The following is a 12419-nucleotide window of genomic DNA, read 5'->3' as shown; positions in this document are numbered from 1 at the left end:
CAGTTACTTGGGAGGCTGAGGCAGGAGAATGGTGTGAACCCAGGAGGCAGAGCTTGCAGTGAGCCGAGATCGTAACACTGCACTCCAGCCTGGGCAACAGAGCAAGACTCCATCTCAAAAACAAAAAAAGTGTAACATTTTTAATAGCTGAAATGAAAATAGGGCATTGGAGGCAAGATGAGCTGCTGTACTTTTAGGATTAAATTCCACAACTCCAGAATAACTGAAAATGGAATGTCTGGTGGCCTTTAGCTGAGTATGGTCCTGCCATCTACAGCCCCGTCTCTGATCAGTGTCTTGTGCATATCATGATTCCATGCCCATGCTCTCTTTTGTAGTAACTTCAGATTAGTTGGACAGGACATGACCTGGATCAAGAAATCTTTACTCTGCATTATGTTATAGATGAGGAACTGGCACAAATCTTCAAGTTTTCAACATCAAAGGGAAAAATAACATTACATAATATGTAAGCTGAGCAAAACCATTAACAACACGTGGTATTTTGCAATCTTTGGAAATGTAGCCTTTTAGCCTCTCAAGGGCCTGTTTGCTGAGATACAAATGGGCTTTCAGGGAGCTATTTGCAAATTTTCACAGGATGTCTGTTTGAACATTTGTCTATAACTTACTCTCATCAAATTTTAAAATGAGTTGCAGATTCTGAAAATGTTAAGAACCATGGTAATGAATGAAAAATATATATGTACATATGTACACAAAAATTATGCATGCACACATGCACATTTGGTCAACAAGAATACTGTAGAGAGGATGTGCCAGGAATTATGTGGCTTGGGGAACACCCTGTGCGTGACTTTGCTACAATCCAGACTTATTATAAATGAGATAAAATGGAAGAGGGCTTCCTCTCCCTCCTTTTGTTGGCTGTGCTCTTTTAGTTCTAATAAATAAGAAGATCATTGCATAACATCCAGCCTGTTATTCTGCCCTGAGATAAAGAGAGAGAAGGGCAGCTGGAGTCAAGGCCAGGTCAGAGGGCTCCCTCCCATGGTCTGTTCTCTGGGCCGGACTCACTCACTGAACTGCCAACCAAGTTCAACTTGAAGGCACTGAAGGCACTTCCACTTGGCACCTCTCTCATCAGACTGGAAGCAGTCCAGGTGTCCAGGATGGACTGGGAGGAAAAACAGCATGTGAGAAATAGAATCAAGAATTTACTTTCTTTTCCTTCACCCTCCAACCCACATACAATTTTAATGGTGGCCTCAGCAACTGTGCAAAGTAAGCATTAAGTCACATACAACATTGGTGATTATGAATTGTAAAGGAATAACTTTCAGTTCAATTTTAAATTTAACTACTTTCGATAGAGTCCAACAACATGGACTTTATCATTTACTCATGACACAGCATCCTTAAAATAATGACTTAAAAAATTGTCCCATAAACATTTTAGTTATTGCATTCTATAATGTCTTGCAGAAGTTTATAATCAGTTTTCTCAGTCATTTATCACAAGCACTTAGAGGGGGGTCAGCATTTTGAACCACTTTTTATTCTTAATGAGTCTGAATCACAGACATGAAGTTGACCTAGCCAGGAGAATATTCCTTCCACGTGGTCCTATGCCCCCCACCATCAAACAAACCTCTGCAAAGATTAACATAAGCTCACAATTTCTACAGTATGAGAGGTGTTTTTGAAAAGTAGTGTTAAAATTATAAAAGGAGCCTCAAATTTGACTTTCTGTTCCATAAAGTTTCTGCCGTCCCCAAGGCTTCTCTGCAGACAGCAATTGGTATCCCCGCTCCCTGCTCTCAGCTCAGTGTCTTGGACAGATGAAGAACAAACAAGAGAAAGACATCTTCAAACAGTCATTAAACAAGGCAGTGCTATCGTTTCGTCAAGGGCCAAGGTCTTGTTTAGGGCTCAAGCAGCTTCTATTCCACTGAGACCTCCTAGGCTGGGGCTCTCATAGTGTTACCAAGGAGACCACTTGGCTTGTTAGGGAAGAACTCAGCAGCCTCTGTTATCTCCTAAAGTCTTTCACCTTGTTTCATGAGCAATTAAAAATGAAAATACAGACAATGTTCCTGATGTTTTTCTTTCTGTATCCTCTGGATTTAAATTGTGCAATTAACTCTGGTTCCTGTTGTACCCCAGATTCAGTTTATCATCATCATTTGAAGTATTTTAATCAAAGAAAGTGTCCAACAAATAGAGGAAAAAGCAGTTTAAATCTGCCTTGTATGATAGCAACTCTGCTCCGCCAGATTCTGTTTGCCAAATACCCTCTTGACTTAATTTGAAAACCTGTGTTGGTGGTGTATTAAAGGCCAGGTACGATACTAGCAAACAAAGGGATTGTTTTGTTTTTAGGGTGAAAAATACTTGCTAATTCAGGCACAAAGGGAAATGAAGGTTTTGCCTTAGAAGTTGAAAGGGTTTTATTTCTTTCAAATTAAAGTTTGAATAGGTTTTGTTGTCACAAAGGTAGATGCTTACTCCTTCAACTTTAAGATGAAGATTACTCTTAAAACTACAAGTAGGAAGAGTTTGAGCCACTAGAACACATTGTCATCAGGATAATGTGAAATTACTGAACTGATACTTCTTAAAAGTAGACAGACGTGGTACCTGATGTGGTATTCTAGAATTTGTTAGGGTTTCAAAACTTGTATCCTCTTACCACATGTTTAAATCTCCATGGCCATTTCGGATGCTTTTCTTCTTTTTCTCAGTCTACCTTTGGTTGATACGAGTCATTGAGCCTCTGTGAAAGATGAGTCGGTAGGAGTAGAGCTGCTTTATTCTAAGGGAAACAGAAAGTAAGTAAAATATGTTTTCTATTAGAAAGTGGTAATTCCTAGATAAAAACAAAACAAGATAAAGATATAAAGTATTCCTCTTGCTTACAGATCTTCACACCCATGCTCTTCCTTCTATTTGAATAAAATGTAGTATTCCATGGTGTATTTTACTCAAATACAATATACAATAGAGTATATTGTCTGTACTCTCTGATTCCTAACTTGCTCATCCTTTTGATCTCAATTTGGACATATTTCCCTCCTGAAAGCCTTCTTTTTCTCTAAAATTCCATCTTAAAGCCTCTCCTATGTGATTTTCCAGTACTCTCTTCCTTCCCTTATAACAGTATGTATCACTCCAATCGCTATTGCCTGATTAGATGTCCACTTCCCAGACAGACAGTATATTTCTGGTCACCTAACTCATTCACCTTAGACTTAGGTAAAATCCAAAGAAAATTTAAAATTATTACAGCAATTGGTTCCCTCCCACTACTCATTCACATACAACAGGATTAGGTAAATGACTCAAGAAATAACATATATCAGCTTGCATTTGTCAATTCCAAGATGCAATGAGAAGATCATTCCAAAAATTTTTAATCATTGCTACTCCTTCTGCATGGTATACTCTCTGTGTATTCTTAGTAAGACTGCAATAATAAGCAAGAGAAGCTATTAAATATTCCCTGGACATCAGAACTGTTCCGGGTATTGAGAAATGCAAGCTGATATATGTTATTTCTTGAGTCATTTACCTAATCCTGTTGTATGTGAATGAGTAGTGGGAGGGAACCAATTGCTGTAATAATTTTAAAATTTCTTTGGATTTTACCTAAGTCTAAGGATTTCACTACAGAAGATCCTAAATCTGGCTTCTATCAGATATTGACCAAAAATTCAAATAGGGCTCTTTCTTTTAACAGTTCTTTTAACTTTTGCAGCTACTGAACTTTGGGGTATCAATTACTCAGCACCCATTCAACAAATATTTACCTATTTAAGTGGCATTGTGCCACATACCATGGCACAGAGATGAATACGATATGCTCCCTGCCCTCAACAGCAGTCACATATGGCCACAGTTTTCACACAGGGTATGTGTGCCCTTGGGGATATGTGAAGACTTTCCAAGGGGCACACAGGCATAAACAGTGTTAACAGAATCCATTTTTAGGTCCTTAAACTGACCTACCTGGAATGTGCTTACAGGACAGTGAAGCCAGTTCCACTTTTCCACTTACCTTTCACAGTTACCCTATTTCCACTTTCCAAAAGACAGACAGATGTCTGACTCATTCTAAGTTATATTTTATACTGATGTGGGTATAAAAATACCAAAGGAACTGTATTAGTCCATACTCATGCTGCTATAAGGATACACCTGAGACCGGGTAATTTATCAAGGAAAGAGGTTTAATTGACCCACAGTTCCTCAGGGCTAGGGGAGCCTCAGGAAACTTACAATCATAGCAGAAGGGGAAGCAAACACGTCCTTCTTTACATGGTGGCAGGAAGGAGAAGTGTGAGCAAAAGGGAAAAAAAAACCCTTATAAAACCATCAGATGTAATGAGAACTCATGCACTATCACGAGAACAACATGGGAGACCACCCCCATGATTCAATTACCTCCCACCAGGTCCCTCCCATCACATGTAAGGATTATGGGAACTACAATTCAAGATGAGATTTGGATAGGAACACAGCCAAACCATATCATTCTGCCCCTGGCCCCTCCCAAATCTCATGTCCTTGCATTTCAAAACATAGTCATGCCTTTCCAACATTCCCCACAGTTTTAACTCATTTCAGCATTAACCCAAAAGTCCAAGTCCATAGTCTCATCTGAGACAAAGCAAGTCCCTCTTACCTAGGAGCCGATAAAATCAAAGCAAGTTAGTTACTTTCTAGATACAATGGGGTCACAGGCATTGGGTAATTACACCCATTCCAAATGGGAGAAATTGGCCAAAACAAAAGGGCTACAGGCCCCATGCAAGTCCACCATCCAATAGGGCAGTCATTAAACCTTAAAGTTCCAAAATGATCTTCTTTGACTCCGTGTCTCACATCTAGGTCACACTGATGCAACAGGTGGGCTCCCATGCCTTGGACAGCTCCATTCCTGTGGCCTTGCAGGATACAACCTCCTTCCCAGCTGCTTTCATGGGATGGCATTGAGTGTCTGTGGCTTTTCCAGGTACACAGGTGCAAGCTATAAGTGGATCTACCATTCTGGGGTCTGGAAGACAGTGGCCCTCTTCTCACAGCTCCACAAGGCAGTGCCCCAGTGGGGACTGTGTGGGGGGGCTCCAATCCTACATTTCTCTTCTGCACTGCCCTAGCAGAGATTTTCCATGAGGGTTCTGCCCCTACAGAAACTTATGCCTGGACATACAGGCATTTCTGTACATCCTCTGAAATCTAGGTGGAGGTTCCCAAACCTCAATTCTTGATTTCTGTGCACCCACAAGCTCAACACCATGTGGAAGCCACTAAGGCTTGGGGTTGCACCTTCTGAAGCAATGGCCTGAGCTACACCTTGGCCCCTTTTAGCCACGTCTGGAGCTGAAGCAGCTGGGATGCAGGGCACCATGTCCCAAGGCTGCAGAGAGCAGGGGAACCCTGGACCCTGGCCCACGAAACCACTTTTACCTCCCAGGCCTCGAGGCCTGTGATGGTTCAGGCTGCCATGGAGGTCTCTGATATGCCTTGGAGACATTTTCCCCATTGTCTTGGTGATTAACATTTGACTCGTGACTTATGCAAATTTCTGCAGCTGGCTTGACTCTCTCCCCAGAAAATGGGTTTTCTATTGCATCATCAGCCTACACATTTTCCAAACTTTTATGCTCTGCTTCCCTTTGAATGCTTTGCCACTTAGAAATTTCTTCTGTCAGATACTCTAAATCATCTCTCTCAAGTTCAAAGTTCCACAGATCTCTAGAGCAGGGGCAAAATGCCACCAGTCTCTTTGCTAAAGCATAGCAAGAGTCACTTTTATTCCAGTTCCCAAACAAGTTCTTCATGTTCATCTGAGACCATCTCAGCCTAGACTTTATTGATCATATCACTATCAGCATTTTGGGCAAAGCCATGCAACAAGTCTCTAGAAAGTTCCAAACTTTCCCACATTTTTCTGTCTTCTTCTGAGCCCTCCAAACTGTTCCAACGTATGCCTGTTACCCAGTTCCAAACTTACTTCCACATTTTCAGGTATCTTTATAACAGCACCCGACTCTCAGTACCATATTAGTCCATTCTCATGCTGCTATAAAGACATACCCGAGATTGGGTAATTTGTAAAGGAAATAGGTTTAATTGACTCACAGTTCCACAGCGCTGGGGAGGCCTCAGGAAAGTTACCATCATAGTAGAAGGGGAGGCAAACACATCCTTCTTCACATGGTGGCAGGAAGGAGAAGTGCCGAGCAAAGGAGAAAAAGCCCCTTATAAAGCCATCAGATCTCATGGGAACTCTCTCACTGTCATGAGAACAGGTTGGGGGACCACCACCATGATTAAATTGCTTCTCACCGGGTCCCTCCCATCACATATAGGGATTATGGGAACTACAAGATGAGATTTGGATGGGGACACAGCCAAGCCATATCAAGAGCAATTAAAAATATTAAAGGAAGTCTCCTGTAACTGAGGTACGATAACTCCCCCATTCATCTCATAAACAGACATATGGCCAATAAATTATTATTCTTGAGCATAATTATTATTTCCAAATTTGCAATAAACATGTGTTTTGACCAATGAGTTACTGATAAGAGTTACACTATAAACTCAAGCTGGAAAAATATTTAGTACTTAGAGCCTGATGTTAGGAAATTTTTTTAAATCAAATTTCAATTTATAGAATTTTGTTGCAGAGAAATAATAGGATGACAATAAAAGATTTTCACATATAAAATTGTATTACATTAAAACAAAAATCTATGGAGAAATAGAATGAAAATGTAAGCTCTAGAGGGAAAAGAATTTATTTAATAGTTCTGACTTAAATAATAAGTTAAATTATTCATGTGGGTGTTTTTCAATGGGTGCTGAATGGGCATTAAATGCCGTTATTATTAGGTTCCCTTAGACACATTTAATACCCAAAAGAGTGGTATAGTAATTTGATATTAAAATACCAACATTCACTAATATACTTGACATTACATCTTTTGTAACCACTTATACTTATGATTTTTGAACGTTATCAGCTCTGAAAAGTGTGAGGAAAGTATAGTTTTTCAAAATTCACTGAATGAGCAGACCACTGACATGTGGGAACAAGGCCAGTGAACAAAGTTGTTACAAGGTGTTATAGACACTGGGATAGAAGTTTCCTGTGGGTGTAGGAGGTCTGGAAGATGAAGCTGTCAGTTCTGTTGAGAGAACCAAGAAAGGCTTTCCAAGCAGATCAATGATTTGTCTCAGAAATAAGTAGATAAGGTCATGTGTGTGTGTGTGCATGTGTGTTCCCAACTTTATTAAGGTGATTCCTCTCACTCTTTTTTGGAGTTATGTAATCCTTTATTATCATTTCCTATGCCCAAACCAAGCCTTACTATAAATCAAGACATTGAAAAGGCCCTCTCATTAGCTCTTTCAGGATGACATGGAAGACAAATTAACTTTAAATGAACTTGGTGTATTTGTGATTTAAACAAGAGAGAAGTTTATTCCTTTCATAAAAGTTTGGCAGTTGAAAGTCCAAGGAAGGCACAATAGGTCCACAAAATCATTACAGACGCAGGATCCTTTTAGTTCTACAATCTGTCATCTCTTGAGTAGGGCACTTGTCCTCCTCGCCCAAAGTAGCTGCTGGAGGTCAAACCATTCTTGCTGCATTCCAGTGAGAAGATAGAATGGGGAAAAGCAAAAGAAGCCTCTCTCAGATGAGTCCACCTTTGCTTTAAACAACCTTCCTGGAAATCCCACACAACACTTCTGCTAACATTTAATGGATCGGAACTTCACCAAATGATCCCACCTAGTTGTAAAGGAGGTTGAAAAATGCTGTCTTTATTCTGAATAGCCATAAGCCCATTTAAAAACTGAGGTTCTATGAGTAAGGAAGAAAGGAAATCAGATAAACGGGATGAACAAACAGGAGTCTCTGACATACCTGACACTTAATCTTAAACCTAAGGCCATCAAAATGATGACTTGGTGTGATCCTTCCCTTTATGTAACATTCTTCCTCTAACCCACCAGTTACTACAGCACTTACATGATCATTGTGTTTTCCTTTTTTTGTTGTTACTGCTTTGGTTATTGGATATCCCCACCATGCTGCCATGTGTCTAATGGCACCTCAAACTCCACATGTCCCACACTGAACTCTACACCTGCTCCACTGCAGCTTTCCCAGTTAATGGGCACTCCATCCTTCTGTGCTCATACCAGAAACACTGGAATCATCCTGCAGACCCAGAAATCAACCACCTCTCACCACCTCTGCTGCTACCTCCCCCATCCACATCTCCATCACCTCTTACCTGGGTGAGTGCTATTGCCCCAAATAGCCTTTCACTTGTGTATTAGTCCCTTCTCACATTGCAATAAAGAAATACCTGTGACTGGGTAATTTATAAAGAGGTTTAATTGGCTTATTGTTCCACAGGATGTACAGGAAGCATGATGCTGGCATCTGCTTGGCTTCTGGGGAGACCTTAGGAAATTTACAGTCATGGCAGATGGCAAAGGGAGTAGGCACTTCACACAGCTAGAGTAGAAGCAAGAGAGTGAGTGATGACAAGTTGCTACACACTTTTAAACAAGCAGATCTCATAAGAATTCACTCACTATCACAAGAACAACATCAAAGGGATGGTGCCAAATCATTCAGGAGAAACCACACTCATAATCCAATCCCCTCCCACCAGGCCCCACCTCCACTATTGGGGATTACAACTGAACATGAGATTTGCCTGGGGACACAGATACAAACCATTTCAACTTGTTTCTTCCCTTACCCCTACCAAAGTCTATTGTCAACATACACCAAAAGTGGCCTTATTTAAATGTAAGTCATATAATTTTACTCCTCCCAAACCTTTGCAGTGGCTCCTTATTTCTCTCAGAGTAAAAACCAAAATGTTTGTAATTGCCAGAAGGCTGTGCCTGGTCTGGTGTTTCATGACCTCGCTGACTTCATGTCTTCATACTTCCCCTCACTGTGCATTGACCTCACAGCTGTTAGCTCCTCCCTTGAGGCCCTTGCTCCAGCTGTTCTCTCTAGAATGCTCTTCCCCCAGACAGGAATGACTAACTCCCTCCTGCCTTCAAGCTTTTGCTCAAATCTCACCTCTCCCCATGACTACCTTACCAGCCCCCACTATATCTGAAAGTGGGGACTCTCAGATGCCCACTATTCTGCTCTTCTCTCCATGCATTTATTATCTTCTAACATGCTATCCAACTCTTTCCAGCATGAAAGTATTTATTATGTTTATTGTTTATTGCCTGTCTCTCCCCATCTGATATGGTTTGGCTGTGTCCCCAGCCAAATCTCATCTTAAATTCTGTGGGAATTGTGGGAGGTACCCGGTGGGAGGTAATTGAATCATGGGGGCATGTTTTTCCCATGACCTTCTCATGATAAGTCTCACAAGATCTGATGGTTTCATAAAGGGGAGTTTTCCTGCACAAGCTCTCTCTCTTCACCAGCTGCCATCCATGTAAGATGTGACTTGCTCCTCCTTGCCTTCCACCATGATTGTAAGGCTTCCCCAGCCAGGTGGAACTGTAAGTCCATTAAAACTCTTTCTTTGGTAAATTGCCCAGTCTCAGGTATGTCTTTATCAGCAGTGTGAAAAAGGACTAATACACCATCTCTACCACCACTAGTTCCTTGTCTGTTTTGTTCACTGATGTATTCCAAGCATATATCACAGTGCCTAGAGCATAGTAAGTACTATGTTCATTTGTTGAATGAAATCAAGTAATTTGTTCTCTTAGCAAATTTATAGAAACTCTGTGTGAGGCATAGGTTTGAGTGGGTACAAAAGGAACAAGGTCGGCTGCCTACTCATACCTAGCTTATAATGTAGTAAAAGAGAAGGAAGTGCATGCAGAACTCTAATACACATCAATGGGACTGAATTTAATAGGAGTCAGGACTTCTGGAATGCCAGAGAAAAATTCAAAAAGAGTATAAGACTCAGGAGATAAAGCATTTGCCTTTGCCTGGAATGATTGCAGACGGCCTTGTGGATGAAGTATTTGAAGTGAAATTTGAAAGACAGGGGCTGGTTTGATAAGTGAACACAGAGAAAGAGGTGTTTGCAGATAATAAACCACCTTGGAGGGCATTAGGGTAGCAAAAGGAAAAGACACCATCATACATTAATAATTTAATATTTATATTCATAAGTTATAGTCTTACTAACATGATATCATTTATTTGGACTATAAGAGCTTTGTTGGAAAGGAGAAGTAAAGGTATTAAGTTATCGCAAACATTTAGGAACAAAATGATAGTTGAGACAATCTCATAAAGCATTGAATGTCAAGCTAAGGAATTCGACTTAATTTGTCTTACGTGGATCCATTGTGGGCTTTGGAACAGGGCGCTGGGGGAGGTGGATAGCGTGATCATACGAAAGGCCAGCGAGCTCCTTGAGAGCACAAATTTTGTCTTATTTATGCTTGGATCCCCAATGCATACCACAAAACCTGGCACATTAGTGGGTGATTGATAAATATTTTTGTTTCAACCAGTAATTAGGGAGAATGTAGAACATTTTGTCAAATAAACAGGTCACAATCTGACAGCTGTGAGGAGGATGGCTTGAAGAAAAACGATGAAGAAGGACAGTAAAACTGAAATAGGGTGGCTTCAATGAAAGGAATGACTAGGTACAAGGGACACTACGTAGGAAAAACCAAAAGGATTCAGACACTGATTGGAGATGAGGGTTGAGAGTGAACAATGAGTTCTCCCCCAAAACGACCTAAATCTACTATCATAACATATTCAAACCACAAGATTTTTAGCAATAGAACCAGATTCAGAGGTAAATGCAAGAATTCCAATGTGGGTTTAGAAACTAATATCTAATTAGAACAATCAACCTTAGGTTTTGTTTTGTTTTGCTTTTTTGTTTTTTTGAGCAGCAACTATAGGTAATTTTGGCAAATTCGGTATAATTCTAGGTATTTATCAGCTTGTCAATTTCAGGCTTCTGATGCTTGGATGTGGTAGCACAGAGAAAATTCTTGGGAGGCAGCAAGGGTGGTATGCAGAGCTTAGGTTTGGGTCTGCAGGCATGGGTGATGCCTTCCTCAGCTACTCACTAGCTGTGTGGCCTCCCTAAGAAACCTGAGTTTTTTATGACCTATGAATTCATGATCAAAATAGTGAAGGGGTATGTGAGGTTTAGATGAGGGCATGAAAAGTGCCTGGCACAGAGTTGGTGATTGATAAATGTTAGTCTCTCCTCTCCATGCTGTTCTTTTCTTACTCTCTGGAAACCACCATAGCGCCCCTATTTCCACCGCAGTTCTGGCCAAAACATGCTTTCATGCGTAATGACTCTTCCACAAAGGCTGTGTTTGCAATCATCTACTCTATCGTCTTTTAATCCATACCAGCTTCCAAGCTAACCCAATTTTCTTGCATTTCCCTGGTGCTCATCTCCAAATATGGTTTCACCAGCAAATTTCCCAAGTATCCTTTTATTCTGTCTTCAGGAAGATTATTAATGAAGATGTTAAGTCAGGCTGGCATACATCACCATGCTTAAGGCCATCTTCCAGACATTTTTGTTCCACTACAAGGGGATATGGTGTCATTTATCATCAGGTCTTGTTATAGCTTTCTGGCCCTTGAAAAACTAACAGGAGGGCACTCATATTCACATCTACTTGAATTAGTCTTGCAAATGAACTCATGAGCGACTGAATTAAATGTCATCACAGAATTGAACATCTGTTACATCACACTAATCTATCACTCTCTTCTCTCCTAGATCTTTACAATCAAAACAAGCTAGTCTAGCATGTGATTTCCAATCAACCTTCTCTTTTGTTGTGTGCCCAAAAGGAAATAATAGACCAGTTGATAAAAGTAACAAAATTTCATTACTGCTTCAAACATGGCCAAGTGATAAAGAAAGAATAATGACTCCTTGGCAATTAGTGAAATGAATAGCAATAGGACAGACTCTACAGAAGATGGGTATGAGACTCAGCCTCGTGAAACTTACCTCATAGCAAAGTCCTGGAGATCAAGGAGTGTGTGGTTTTAGAATCAAGAACAGTTGCAGCTTTCCTGACTTGTGTTTTCCTCATGGAGCATTGGTTGATTGTGTCACTAACAGAGATTCTCCTTCCTCATTTGCTAAAAAAGTTGAACATGATATGGGTGGCTCAGATACAGTAGAGGCATGATATCATGGGATGGTTTTTAGCCTCGCTTCTGACTCCATTTCGTCACCATATTATTTTCCTTGCTTCTTTTCCCTTGCTTTGTAATTGTGGTAAAATACATGTAATATAAAATTTACCATCTTAGGCCAGGCACAGTGGCTCACGCCTGTAATCCCAGCACTTTCGGAGGCCGAGGTGGGCGGATCACGAGGTCAGGAGATCGAGACCATCCTGGCTAACACAGCAAACCCCATCTCTACTAAAAAATACAA

The 12419-nt window shown here is 40.6% G+C and overlaps 1 protein-coding gene across 3 annotated transcripts in view; it reads left to right on the top strand.

Moving 5' to 3' along the window:
* PDE7B (phosphodiesterase 7B) overlaps window positions 1–12419 on the top strand; it is a 336981-nt gene that overhangs the window by 303616 nt on the left and 20946 nt on the right. The gene's annotated exons all lie outside the window — the stretch shown is intronic.

Source organism: Colobus angolensis, unplaced genomic scaffold, assembly GCF_000951035.1.
Source record: "Colobus angolensis palliatus isolate OR3802 unplaced genomic scaffold, Cang.pa_1.0 Scaffold58, whole genome shotgun sequence".
Lineage (NCBI taxonomy): Eukaryota > Metazoa > Chordata > Mammalia > Primates > Cercopithecidae > Colobus > Colobus angolensis.
This window is presented reverse-complemented; position numbering and strand designations above follow the sequence as displayed.